Here is a 14742-nt window from a genome sequence, read left to right on the forward strand (position 1 = left end):
ATCCACGTAGCGGGCCCAAAGTTTGGGTTGGATGATTGGCAGAGCTGTTTGTTCGAGTCTCTGCATTACTGCCTCTGCTAAGAACCCTGATATCGGCGATCCCATGGGTGTTCCGTTGGTTTGTCTGTAGGTTTTGTTATTGAAAGTGAAGTGGGTGGTGAGGCATAGGTCCACTAGCTTGATGATGTTGTCCTTGCTGATGAGGTTGGTGGTGTCTGGTGTATGTGTCTTCGGTTCTTCTAACAGTGTAGTCAGTGTTTCTTTGGCCAGGTTGATGTTGATGGATGTGAACAGGGCTGTTACGTCAAAGGAGACCATTATTTCATCCTCTTCTATCTTGGTGCCTTTGATGGTGTTCAGGGATTTTTGGGTTTTACAACTTCCAGGAAGCAGACAAGAAAGATTTCTTAGCAGCGTTAGAAGCAACACTGAAAGACAACAAACTCACAGAAGAAACCCAGCAAACCATCAGACAGACAATCGCACCAACACTAAGCAGGAAAAAGGAAGAAAACACACTCAATACACAAGAAAGGAAAGCCCTAAAAGGACTCAAAAAAGATAAAAACACCGTTATCCTACCTGCAGACAAAGGACGCTTGACAGTCATCTTAAACTGAACAGACTACATTGAGAAAGCGAACGCACTGCTTGCAGATATTGACACTTACCAACAGGTGGCGATAGACCCGACCCCACAACTAGAGAATCGAATCACAGCCTTACTCAAAAAACTTCAAAAATCTGGAGAATTAAACAAGAGACACTTCCAAAAAATGAAACCAGATGGATCCAACACACCATGCTTCGACGGACTACCAAAAATTCACAAACCAGGAGCCCCCCTCAGACCCATAGTGTCGCTACCTGGAACACCAACCTACAGATTAGCCAAGGAACTACACCAAAGACTAAAACACCTAGTAGAAGACCCCCACCACTCCATTCGCTCCACCCAAGAATTCCTGAACACCATCAAAGACACCAAGATAGAAGAGGATGAAATAATGGTCTCCTTTGACGTAACAGCCCTGTTCACATCCATCAACATCAACCTGGCCAAAGAAACACTGACTACACTAATAGAAGAACCGAAGACACATACACCAGACACCACCAACCTCATCAGCAAGGGCAACATCATCAAGCTAGTGGACCTATGCCTCACCACCCACTTCACTTTCAATAACAAAACCTACAGACAAACCAACGGTACACCCATGGGATCGCCGATATCAGGGTTCTTAGCAGAGGCAGTAATGCAGAGACTCGAACAAACAGCTCTGCCAATCATCCAACCCAAACTTTGGGCCCGTTACGTGGATGACACCTTTGTCATCACTAAACAAAACAAATTAGAGGAAACCTTCAAGACCATCAATAATACCCTTTACTGGCATAACATTCACAAAAGAGGAGGAAAATAACAACAAACTGCCATTCCTAGATGTCACAGTAGAGCGAACAGCCAATGGGGAACTTCAAACCAGCGTCTACAGGAAAACAACACATACGGACCAAATACTGAACTACAGGAGCAACCATCCCAACACCCACAAACGAAGCTGCATTAGAACATTATTCCAACGAGCCACCACACACTGCAGCACAGAGGAACTACGCAGAGCAGAGGAAAATCACCTATACAGCGTATTCAAAAAGAATGGGCACCCTATGAACACAGTCCACCGATTCCTCAGCAACAAACCCAAACAAACAGACAAAACGGGCCCAGAAACCGTAACCACTCTCCCCTACATCAAAGACAATTTCGAAATGACTGCCAGACTACTCGGACCTCTTGGCATCAGGGTAGCCCACAAACCCACCAACACACTAAAACAGCAGCTAATGAACTTAAAAGACCCTATACAGACAACAAATAAAATGAACGTCATCCACAAAATACCATGCAAGAACTGTGACAAACACTACATTGGACAAACTGGCAGAAAGCTAGCCACCAGGATACATGAACATCAACTAGCCACAAAACGACATGACCCGCTATCACTCGTATCCTTACATACAGATGAGGAAGGACACCACTTTGATTGGGACAACACATCCATCCTAGGACAAGCCAAACAGAGACACGCATGAGAATTCCTGGAAGCATGGCATTCCAACCAGAATTCCATCAACAAACACATTGATCTGGAGCCAATCTACCATCCCCTGAGAAAAAGAACAGGAAATGACATCACTAACCCAAGGAAACCTAACCAGATAAATAGAAAGCGAGACATAACACCAGCGCTTCGTCGGAGGCTCACTGATGATGTTACCTAGAATGGTGACGAAACATCTGAAAACTAACCTTCCAGCTCAGCGAGCAATCTCACATCCAGAGGGATGGAGTTCCGGAACTAAGAGGTTAAGGTGAAGCTGTACAAAACTTTGGTGCAGCCGGCACTTGGAGTATTGTGTACAGTTCTGGTCACCGCATTATAAGAAGGATATGGTAGCTTTGGAAAGGGTGCAGAGGAGATTTACCAGGATGTTGCCTGATATGGAGAGAAGGTCTTACGAGGAAAGCCTGAGGGACTTGAGGCTGTTTTCATTAGCACGGTGACGGATGTCATCTGCACGATTTCACACCGGTTCATATGGGAACATGGCTGGCTTCTCCTGGGTGAAGGGTGGCATTGACTGCACAAATGTGGCACTGAGAGGGCCATATCGTAACACTGTACAATTCATCAACAGGAAGGGGTTTCATTTGATTCATGGTCACATGATCTGTGATCGCCATGACCACTTCCTGGCCGTGTGTGCCCACTACCCTGGCAGCAGCTAGGAGTGCTCGATCACTCTCGTGTACCTGCTCCATTTGAGGGTCTGGGACTTTACAAGGATGGTTATACCAGAACAAGGACTACCTATTGTGACCATTGCATATACCGCTGAAAGATGCAGTTTTGATGCTGCCCATCGCTCATCGAGGGCCATGATGGAGCAGACAACAAGGCTGCTGATGACGTGTTTCTGTTGCTTGGACCGATCTTGTAGGGAAGAGTCCCTCAATGTAGTGCGGACAGAGTATGACACGTCATCCTGGTGTGCTGTGCTCTGACCATTAGAGCTGGCAATGAGGTTCAGAGGGGCCAAGGGAACTGGAGCAAGGATGAGAAAGGGTAGGAGTTTACTCTTGTATCAGTGATAATGGGAACTGCAGATGCTGGAAAATCCAAGATAATAAAGTGTGAAGCTGGATGAACACAGCAGGCCAAGCAGCATCTCAGGAGCACAAAAGCTGACGTTTCGGGCCTAGACCCTTCATCAGATGCCCGAAATGTCAGCTTTTGTGCTCCTGAGATGCTGCTTGGCCTGCTGGGTTCATCCAGCTTCACACTTTACTGTCTAAGAGTTTACTCTTGATGTTCATGGCAATTTCGGTTCCATGTCTAAGTAAAGAGATGCTGGCTTTGGAGGGGGTCCAGGGTAGTTTACAAGAATGATCTTGGCTTGTCATATGAGGAGCGGTTAAAGACTCTGGGTCTGCACTTGATGGAGTTTAAAAGGTTGGGGTGGGGAGGAGTGGATTTCATTGAAGCCTACAGAACACTGTGAGGCCTGGATAGGGTAGACTTGGAGAAGATGCTTCCACTAGGAGAACAGACTAAGACCAAAGGGCCTAGCCTCAGAGAGAAGGGACAACCCATTAGAACTAAGATAAGGAACAATTTCTTAAGCCAGAACGTAGTTAATCTGTGGAATGCATTGTTCCAGAAGGCTGTGGAGGTCAAGTGTATTGAGTGTATTTAAGACTGAGATAGGTCCTCGGTTAATAAGGGGATCAAAGGTCATATGGGGAGAAGGCAGACAAATGGGGTTGAGAGATGTATTAGCCATGTTCAAATGGCAGAGCAGATTCTATAGGCTGAATGGTCTAATTCTGCTATTATACCTTATTGTCTTACAACAGAGCTCAGGAATGTTGGACCCTACAATCCAGATAGAACTTCATTGACACCTGTTTCCTATTGATGTGATCTGAGCATTGGGGACAATCCTGGACTGTAAAATATTTGTTGCTCATGATATTGAAATCTGATTTGTATTGTCAAGACAAACTTCAGCCTCTATGAGTGTTGTTTTGTTTGAATTTGTTTCTGCTCTCTGTCGATAGCACTCATTATTGGAGTTGTCTGACTGCCAGCCTGTATGTTATAAAAACGTGAAGAACTGTGAATGCTATAAATCAGAGAAAAAAATAGAAATTGCTGAAAAAGCTCAACAGGTCTGGCAGCATTTGTGGAGAGAAGCAGAGTTAACATTTCAGAAGAGGCCTGAGAAGGAGTCACTCCAGCTTTTCCAATAAGCTCAATTTTTGTGCCTGTATATGATGTTCCCTATTGGACAATGGCAGACTACAGGTCTACTCTGAGCATTGACGACAGAGTAGCAGTAACATAGATAGCACTCCCATGGCATGTAGTTGCAAACAGGTAAGTTGTGTGGCCTTCTGGTTAAACAATGACTAGGGTATGAGAATGTGAATATATGTGTGCGGGGTTGTCAGCCATTTTGGCTAGGGGTAACATGGGCTGGTTGGTGAGGGTCAATGCCAGATTCCAACACTTTCCCAGTTGCATAGTGACCTTCCAAAGATGATATGGATGCAGGGAATGCCAATTTTGCTGCGAACATCCATTGAATGATAAGTTACTATGGGAACAGTGTGTGATAAGTTACTATGGGAACAGTGTGTGATAAGATAGGACAAGGATCAGATCTGGTGGACACTATAGAAATTTGAAGGATGGTTAATATGACAAGTTTGGTAAGACATGATGAGAAAACTCACTCTGCACTGTCTCAGAAAAACTCACCATGATTGGAAATAAAAAGCCTAAAAAGCATGTATGATTCAGCCCAATGGTTCTGAAGAAGGGTCACTGGACTCAAAAATGTTCAATCTGCTTTCTCACCACAGATGTTGCTAGACCTGGTAAGTTTCTCCAGCAATTTCTCAAACTGTTTCTGACTTCCAGCATCCACAGTTCAGTGATTTTTTTTGTTGCATGTTTCAGCCCAGTGTGCTACAAGGGCAAGTTTTGTTTGAATCGCTGTCAAATTATTGGTAGTTTAATCATAGAACTCCTACAGTGTGGAAACAGGCCCTTCAACCCAACAAGTTCACACTGACCCTTGGATCATCCCACCCACACCTATCCCCCTGTAATCCACTAAAGCTACACATCCCTGAGAAGAGTCACTGGACCCGAAATGTTAACTCTGTTTTCTCCTCCACAGATGCTGCCAGACCAGCTGAGCTTTTCCAGCAACTTTGTTTTTGTTCCCACACATCCCTGAACACTACATGCAATTTAGCACAGTCAACCTACCTAGCCCGCACACCTTTGGACTGTGGGAGGAAACTGGAGCACTCAGAGGAAACCCATCTTCTGGGTTATCTCTACATAGGTTGCCAGAATTTAATTTAGTTCAGATATTAGACAGCAGATCTGTTGAGATCAGGTTTAAGATGTCACAAGTGAAAACATCATTCTAAATTCATGCAAAATATGCTGAGATTGACAGAGGTCAGGAACTCCAGGGGAAATCAAGTTGGCCACTGGTTGAAGGCTATTGTCTACCTAGCAGTCACATTTGAGATGGGCACCTGAAGCAACTTCCTGATGTGGGTGGAAGCTTCATTGGAGATGACACAAGAGAATAAACAAAGGCACCTCAGCATGTTATGGCCTGTGACCAATTCGAATAGCCCTAGTAACCCTACTGGTCACCATACCTATGGAAAGACGTTAATGTGTTAGAAGTAGTTCAGAGAAGGTTACTAGATTAATACCTGCAATGAGGTGACTTGCCTTCTGAAGGGAGTCTACTCGGACCCAGACCATATGCCCTGGAGTGTAAAGAGTCTGAGATGACTTAATTCAAAACATATAAGATCCTGAGGGTACTGTCAAAAGAATATTTTGTCTTGTGTGAAAATCTAGAATTAGGGGTCATGGTTGAGAACATTGTGAGTCTTTGGAATCCCCTTCCTCAAAACGAAGTGGATCCAGATCCCTAAAATACTTTCAAGACAGAGGTAGATAGATTCTCAGATGAAAGGTTATTGTAAGTATGCAGGAATGTAGAGTTGAAATTAAAATCAGGCCAGCCATGATCTTACTGAATGGTGGAACAGGCTCAATGGGTGAGTGACCTACTGTTGCTCCTTCTTTATACATTCTTTATCTTCTCATATTTTTGTACAAACGTTTAATCGTCTAGTTCATAACTGTCACAAGTTTTTGCTGTCTTTTTCACATTTGCAGTTCTTACTGTTTTCTTTGCTTGCATCTAAGGAGAAGCTAGTTCTGCATGTAGGAAATGAATGGGAACAAATGCAGATAGGATGAAGGGTCTAGGCCCGAAACGTCAGCTTTTGTGCTCCTGAGATGCTGCTTGGCCTGCTGTGTTCATCCAGCCTCACATTTTATTATCTTGGAATTCTCCAGCATCTGCAGTTCCCATTATCCCAGGATTAATGAAGTCGCAGGTTGTGTGAGTAGAAATGTCCTGAATGGCTTCTTTCTGTTTTGCACATTTAATGCCATACCATATCTCCAGCACATGCAGTGAAATCTGCTGACGGGCCCTTAAAAGGCCAAAGTATTTCACACATAAGTGTGTTAGGCTTTTAAATGGTCCTTGCTGTGTACATATTTTCTGACAGTTGATGCTTATTTATTTATTTATCTTGCCGCGGGCTGCCTTCTTTTTCTGGCACCAGTGAGTTTGCCCATAGGAAATATTTTAGCTGAAATATTCAGAGGACTTCTACTAAGCAAGCGAAAGAGCCTGAAAGGATCTCTGTGCCTTTAAGTTTCACCTTTGGCCCAACAGAGATCCAGTAGAAAATCTTACTCTGTCAGACGTTGTTGAGTGAGGTGCAATCTCCCATTTGCAGCAGCACACCCCTGAGTGACTCCACTGTGAGATGCGAATATCTGTGGAGGAGTCCTCAGATGTTTGGCATGTTGTTTTGCAGGGGGTAGACCGCGAGGATATTCAGGGGCTGGTGTCTCCTGCTTGGCTGAGCCTGCCAAGATTCCTTCAAAACATTCTGCAGACATTGGAAAAAAAAAGTCCTGAGAGCAACTATATTGAGGATACTATCAGAAAAATACCTCAAAAATTCATCACTAACACCAAGTGATTATTATGTCAAATAGTCCCATGACATCAGGTAAAGTTTGTTCTGTCATGGGATATGGGTGACACTGACAAGGCCAGCACTTGTTACCTATCCCACTTACGTTGCCACTTTGAACAGGGCAGCTTAAAAGCCAAACACATTGTTGTTGGGATCTGAGGTCACGTTGTAGGTTAGGCAAGGTGAGGATGGCGGATTTCCTGCCCCAAAGGGCACTAGTGAATCAGATGAATTTTTTTGACAATCATTTTGAGGTCACCAATACTGAGATTTAGGCTTGAATTTATCTACTGTTTATAAATTTCACCCAGTGCTATAGTAAGATTATGGACCCATGTTCAGAGGTTAATATTTCCGACTGAAGAACTGTGCCAAGATACCTTCTGAGTGTCTGGATCAGTACAGAGTGGCAAGATGCCAAGGTCCCTCATCCAAGGCAAAGGCGCTGGAAATTGGCGTGTGTCACAAACACAAGAGTCAGTGATGCTTCACACTGGCCTGGAGATTGGATGCCATCTTTTTGTTTTGCGAACATGCTGCAGTGTTGACTTGGGGGCTGCCTGTGTAAAGTGGGATTTCCACCCACTGCTCCTCCTGAGCCCATAGAACAAACCCGGGTTACTGCAGCTCCGTTCAATGTGCCGGTCACCAAAGAGCGGGCAGTGATTCAGGCGTCCCACACTACTGGCTGCAGCCACAAACAGTAGTAGTGGCAGATAGCTATGGAGGGCAGAGGTGGGGTTGGTGGCAATTCAGAAAGCAGTGCACAGCCCTGCGTAGGGTTCAGACAGTAAGAAAATGGCCATACATTTCCTCAGATTGCACAGAGCCAGACACAAGCTTTCTGTTCGCAGCAAAGAGTGGAGTAACAGAGGATGTCCAACCACCTGATGCCCCATCACAGAAGTCCGGAGTGCTCCATAGCAGAACCTTCTCCCCAAGACCACAGCTAGCACTGCATTGCTTCTGTCACTTCACCCATGACCTGCTGTGCGTCGGGGTCACTCCAGGTTGGAGCTATAAGCTGAAAATAGCAGCTGAATATATCTTTGAGCTGAATATCTTTTCTCATTGTTAATGAATTTGTGGCCTCGCCCAAGAACCAAGCAGCACGGGGATGTGTGGTATATTGTCATTTCCATGTGCTTGGCACCCACAAAATGATAAAACTGTCGGGGTTCATTTGCCTGAATGCCACCCGTCCCCCTTCCCCAGTTTGGGGCAATGGAGGATCCAGATGTTTGAAGATCCTTGTGCCTGATGGAAGTGATTCATTCATTTCCACAGCAGTAATCCACAGCCCATTGCTGAATGTGCTGCTGAGCATTCAGTGGGAGGACTAGATTTGCATGAGACAAGTACTAGCTAAAGCTAGCCTGCAATACCTGAAGCCAGACTGCATCTTTTAAAGGCAAAATACATTCTGGCTGAAGCAGGGATTGCAAGTGACTGGCTAATTCTGCAAGAGACAGAGAGCTATACAACCCAGAAGCAGATCTTTTGGTCCAACTCATCTGCGCTGCCCAGATATCCAAATCTGACCTATTCCCATTTGCCAGCCTATTAAGCCTCTCCCAATACCTCAAACACTCAAGTGCAGGCAACGTCCTTGTAAATCTTTTCTGAACCCTCTCAGGTTTAACAACATCCTTCATATAAAAGAGCAACTATAATTGAACACAGTATTCCAAAAGTGGCCTCACCAATATCCTGACAGGTACAACATGACATCTGAACTCCTATATTCAATGCAGTGACCAGTAAAGGTAAGCGTGAGAAATAGCTTCTTCACTTTCCTAGGTTAGAGATAATAGGAACTGCCGATGCTGGAGAATTCAAGACAACAGGGGGTAGAGCTGGATGAACACAGCAGGCCAAGCAGCATCATAGGAGCAGGGAGGCTGACACGTAAGTCCTGCTCCCAGTTTTCCTTATCAAAATGCAACACCTCACACTTATCTAAATCAAACTCCAACTGCCACGTCTCCATTGGCCCATCCGATCAAGTTCCCATTGTACTCAGAGATAATCTTCTTCACTGTCCACTACACCATCTATTTTGATGTTATCTGCAAGCTTACTAACGATACCACCTATATTCACGTCCAGATTGTTTATATAAGTAATGAAAAGCCGTAGACCCAGCACCGATACTTGCGGCACATCACTGTTCACTGGCTCCAGTCTGAAAAGCAACCCTCCACCACCATCACCCTCTGTCTCCTACCTTCAAGCCAATTTTGTGTCCTAATGGCTAACTCTCCCTGGATTCCATGTGATCTAACCTCACTAACCAGGGCTGGAGAGAGGCAAATATAATTCCTCTCTTCAAGAAAGGAAATAGGGAAATCCCCAGCAATTACAGACCAGTAAGTCTCACGTCTGTCATCTGCAAGGTGTTAGAAAGGATTCTGAGGGATAGGATTTATGACCATCTGGAAGAGCATGGCTTGATTAAATGCAGTCAACATGGCTTTGTGAGGGGCAGGTCATGCCTCACAAACCTTATCGAGTTCTTTGAGGATATGACTAGGAAAGTTGATGAGGGTCGAGCTGTGGATGTGGTGTGTATGAACTTCAGCAAGGCATTTGACAATGTTCCCCATGGTAGGCTCATTCAGAAGGTCAGGAAGAATGGGATACAGGGGAACGTAGCTGTCTGGATACAGAATTGGCTAGCCAACAGAAGGCAGCGAGTGGTAGTAGAAGGAAAACATTCTGCCTGGAATTCAGTGGTGAGTGGTGTTCCACAGGGCTCTGTCCTTGGGCCTCTACTGTTTGTAATTTTTATTAATGACTTGGATGAGGGGATTGAAGGATGGGTCAGCAAGCTTGCAGACGACACGAAGGTTGGAGGTGTCGTTGACAGTATAGAGGGCTGTTGTAGGCTGCAGCAGGACATTGACAAGATGCAGAGATGGGCTGAGAGGTGGCAGATGGAGTTCAACCTGGATAAATGCGAGGTGATGCATTTTGGAATGTCGAATTTGAAAGCTGAGTACAGGATTAAGGATAGGATTCTTGGCAGTGTGGAGGAACAGAGGGATCTTGTTGTGCAGATACATAGATCCCTTAAAATGGCCACCCAAGTGGACAGGGTTGTTAAGAAAGCATATGGTGTTTTGGCTTTCATTAGCAGGGGGATTGAGTTTAAGAGTCGTGAGATCTTGTTGCAACTCTATAAAACTTTGGTTAGACCGCACTTGGAATACTGCATCTAGTTCTGGTTGCCCTATTATTGGAAAGATGTGGATGCTTTGGAGAGGGTTCAGAGGAGGTTTACCAGGATGCTGCCTGGACTGGAGGGCTTATCTCATGAAGAGAGGTTGACTGAGCTCGGACTTTTTTCATTGGAGAAAAGGAGGAGGAGAGGGGACCTAATTGAGGTATACAAGATAATGAGAGGCATAGATAGAGTTGATAGCCAGAGACTATTTCCCAGGGCAGAAAAGGCTAACACGAGGGGTCATAGTTTTAAGCTGGTTGGAGGAAAGTATAGAGGGGATGTCAGAGGCGGGTTCTTTACACAGAGAGTTGTGAGAGCATGGAATGCGTTGCCAGCAGCAGTTGTGGAAGCAAGGTCATTGGGGACATTTAAGAGACTGCTGGACATGCATATGGTCACAGAAATTTGAGTGTGCATACATGAGGATCAATGGTCGGCACAACATCGTGGGCTGAAGGGCCTGTTCTGTGCTGTACTGTTCTATGTTCTATGTTAACCAATTTACCATGTGGAACCTTTTCGAACACCTTGCTGAAGTCCATATGGACAATGTTTACCAGTTTGCCTTCATCAATCTTCTTTGCCACCTTTTCAACAAACTTAATCAAGTTAACGGGGACATGATTTCCTGCAGTCAAAGCCATGCTGACTATCCCTAATAAGTCTTTGCTTTTACAAATACATGTAAATCCTGTCCCTTAGAATCCCCTCCAACAACTAAGGCTCACCGATCTATAGTTCTCTGGGTTTTCCTTACAGCCCTTCTTAAACAAAGTCACCCTCCAGACTTCCACTACCTCATCTGCTTAGAAGAGTTCCAGGGGAAGAAAAAACGTGAAATGGCGCAAAAGTGAAAGAACGTACTCCTTTTGGTATTTTGTTGCTGCAGTGGGAGCTGGGATGGAAGTTGTACTGGAAAAGAGAAGTTCCTGCAGAAGATGAGAGGCCTTCAGGATGTGCTCAGAAAGCAGTGGGTTGTGGTGGCTATAATCGTCAACATTCTGGCAGAGAGGATATGGTTAACGTTCCATAAAAAGTTCAGTATCCTCACACTTGCAATCAAGGTCAGCAAATGCATCCATACCCATCAAGTCCTGCCAATAACACAAGGAGGCTCACACTCTGCAGCTCCATGACAAAGTAGAAAATGAATGAGGATTCCTGCTAAGATCCCAGCTCTTCATTCCTCTGTGTGCAGCTTCTCTTCTTTACTATTTCCGCTCTCGCTACCTCTGTTGCTGTAACCTGAGTGGAGGTGCAATCCTACCTCCATATCTCAGAGGAAGAGATGTACTCTGAGACCTTTCAGAAATTCACAGCATCGTTCCAGAATCTGCCATCATTTCCTGCTGCGCTTGTATAACTTCTCCAGCAAACCAGTAATCCCTCGAACTCAGTCACAGCAAGTAAAAGTCAAAGCAATGCACCTGCAGGTTATATGCTGATGCATTTAAATAATGTTGGCAGGGGTAGAGGGTTTCCCCTGTTCAGCTGTATGCATTCAAAAGAAATCGTCAACTGGAACAGTGAGAATGTTAATTGAACATAGTGATCAGCTGTGGCCCCGCTGGAGGTGGGTATGAGTGGATCATCTCCAATCTTTCTGCTTCAACCAATTTTCCAAAGCATCAAAGCAAGCAGTATGACAGAATTGAGCTTTGTGGACTTCAGTTTGCACTTCTTCAGTCAGCACAATGTGTTGGCCCAGATTATGAGACTCTTTTCGAGTTGTCAAGCGTTTTTGTTGAGTGGTCCGCTGATTGGAGCAGTGGCAGTTTCTACTCTGAAGCTGTCTGTTGACCTTTAATCAGTCTTTAAGAGTGGAAAGAGTGCTTAACATGTTAAAGGATGTACTAATAACTAAGGGTTTCACTCATGCAGCAGGCGCATTCATTTTGACATTCCTGTGCACATAAAAGTTTATTGAGGACGCCATTTATCTTTGATCTCCTCTTAAAGCCCAAAGCAATTGCAGAATTGAGACTGAAGCAGTGTAATCTGTAGCGTTATCACATTGTGTCAAGCTTCAGTTGGGAAACCATCACATTGGAACTAACTGAGCCCAGTTGTCATCAGGATAAATAACTGAGTCCAGTGGCTGCTGGTAGACCTTTGAGATTCTAAGTATTTTCTGTAACTCAAGACTTGTTCCAACAATACTGCTCCAGCAATTGGATAAATAGCCCTGGATTTAAACTGTGACCTCCAATGATTTGATCTGATTTGATTTATTATTGTTACATGAACCTAGATACAGTGAAATGTTTTGTTCTGTATGCAGTACAGGCAGATCATACCATACAAAATGCATAGGGGAATAATGCCTCCCTAACCTGTTCTTCCTCTCACCCATCCCTTCCTCCCACCCCAAGCTGCACCTCCATTTCCTCCCTTCTAACCTCATCCCACCTCCTTGACCTGTCCGTCTTCCCTGGACTGACCTATCCCCTCCCTACCTCCCCACCTATACTCTCCTCTCCACCTATCTTCTTTTCTCTCCATCTTCGGTCCGCCTTCCCCTCTCTCCCTATTTATTCCAGTTCCCTCTCCCCATCCCCCTCTCTGATGAAGGGTCTAGGCCCGAAACGTCAGCTTTTGTGCTCCTGAGATGCTGCTTGGCCTGCTGTGTTCATCCAGCTCCACACTTTATTATCTTAATGAAGAATACAATGTTACAGCTGCAGAGAGGGTGCACAGAGCATGAGATCAAGATTAAATTTAAAATTTGAGAGTTTCATTTAGACTTCAAATGACAACAGAAGCTGTTCTTGAATCTATTCATATGCACATACAAATGTTTATATCCTCTGCCTGATGGAAGTGAGTAGAAGAGAGCATAACTGGGGTCGGGGAGGTCTTTGATTATAATGGTTGCTTCCCTGAGCAGAAGGAAGTACAGATGGAGTCAGTGGATGGAAGGTTAGTCTGTGTGATGGACTGAGCTGTGTTCACAACTCGATGTAGTTTCTTGGATAACAAGGTGTAGAGCTGGATGAACACAGCAGGCCAAGCAGCATTAGACCCTTCTTCAGAAGACCCAAAACGTCAGCTTTCCTGCTCCTCTGATGCTGCTTGGCCTGCTGTGTTCACCCAGCTCTGCACCTTGTTATCTCAGATTCTTCAGCATTGACAGTTCCTAATATCTCTATGTAGTTTCTTGCTGTCTTCAGAAGACCTGTTGCCAAAGCGCACTGTAATGCATCCAGACAGTATGCTTTCTATGGTGCGTCTATAAAAATCAGTAAGAGCCTTTGTGGATATGTCAAATTTCCTAAGCCTCCTAAGGGAGTAGAGATGTTGTTGTGTTCCTTGACAATTGCGTTGACATGGGTGGACCAGGACAGGTTGTTGGTGGTTATCACTCCTAGGAACTTGTCACTCTCAATGGTCATGTCTGCATTATGTGAAAGAGAAAGGAGAGAGAGAGAGAGAAGAAACTCCTACAGACAGGTGAGGGATGTGCTGAGATTTATTGTAAGATTGGATGCTGCTGGCAATAACAGGTCCAGCTGAATATTATTTAAATTGGCCCCATTGATTCATTGTGTTTTACTGCTATCATCTTCACTTGTATTCTCGAAAGTTGTTTAAATCTGATCATTCCCCACAATATAAAATTACTCAACCAACTCTTTTCTACTGGTAACGAATGCAACAGCTCTCTTAACTGAATGGCAGGCTTGGCACCAGGACCTGGAGCAGGTGCCGAAGGTGCACCCATATTGTGGCACAAATACCGATTAGATAATGGAAAATGAGGCACTCTTCTCCTGAAGCACCAGCCATGAAATAACTGCGAGGATCCTAGCTCCGAGTTTTCCTGCCCTGTGGTCTCTCTCCTTCTCTCTCTCTCTTTCTCTCTCCACCCCCAACCCATTTCTTGCCCTGAGGAGAGATTTCTGTAATAAAGGTTGAATAGCATCAATACCAAGTTTTCTGTATCTATAATGTAGCAAGACTTCAGGAATCATTGATTTTTGCTTTGTTCTGACAGGAATTGCCACTAACTTTGGCACTAATTTTATACTGAAGGTGTATTTATGCTAAAGATATCACATCTGTAACTCCAAGCTGCAATATGAATAGCAGAATGCACAACCAAGCATTAATACTACTGACTGGGAGAAACATACATGTATCTGCATTCACATGACACCTGAAAATACCTTTCAAAATCCTCAGAAGCTGGGACAGTATAAAACTACTTTGGCCACTGGAACCTAAAATTTGGAGTGAGCCTTCTTACCACCGATTGTTACCTGAGCTATGCTTAGTATATGGCTGTAGATGGCAGTGCCAGTAATGTTTCGCAAGCAGCAAGGGGCAAATGATTGTGTTAGTTCAG

The 14742-nt window shown here is 44.6% G+C and overlaps 1 protein-coding gene across 2 annotated transcripts in view; it reads left to right on the plus strand.

The window, feature by feature from the left end:
- The window catches only part of adarb2 (adenosine deaminase RNA specific B2 (inactive)), a 723544-nt gene that overhangs the window by 274078 nt on the left and 434724 nt on the right, over positions 1–14742 (plus strand). The gene's annotated exons all lie outside the window — the stretch shown is intronic.

Source organism: Stegostoma tigrinum, chromosome 2, assembly GCF_030684315.1.
Source record: "Stegostoma tigrinum isolate sSteTig4 chromosome 2, sSteTig4.hap1, whole genome shotgun sequence".
NCBI classification, from domain to species: Eukaryota; Metazoa; Chordata; class Chondrichthyes; order Orectolobiformes; family Stegostomatidae; genus Stegostoma; species Stegostoma tigrinum.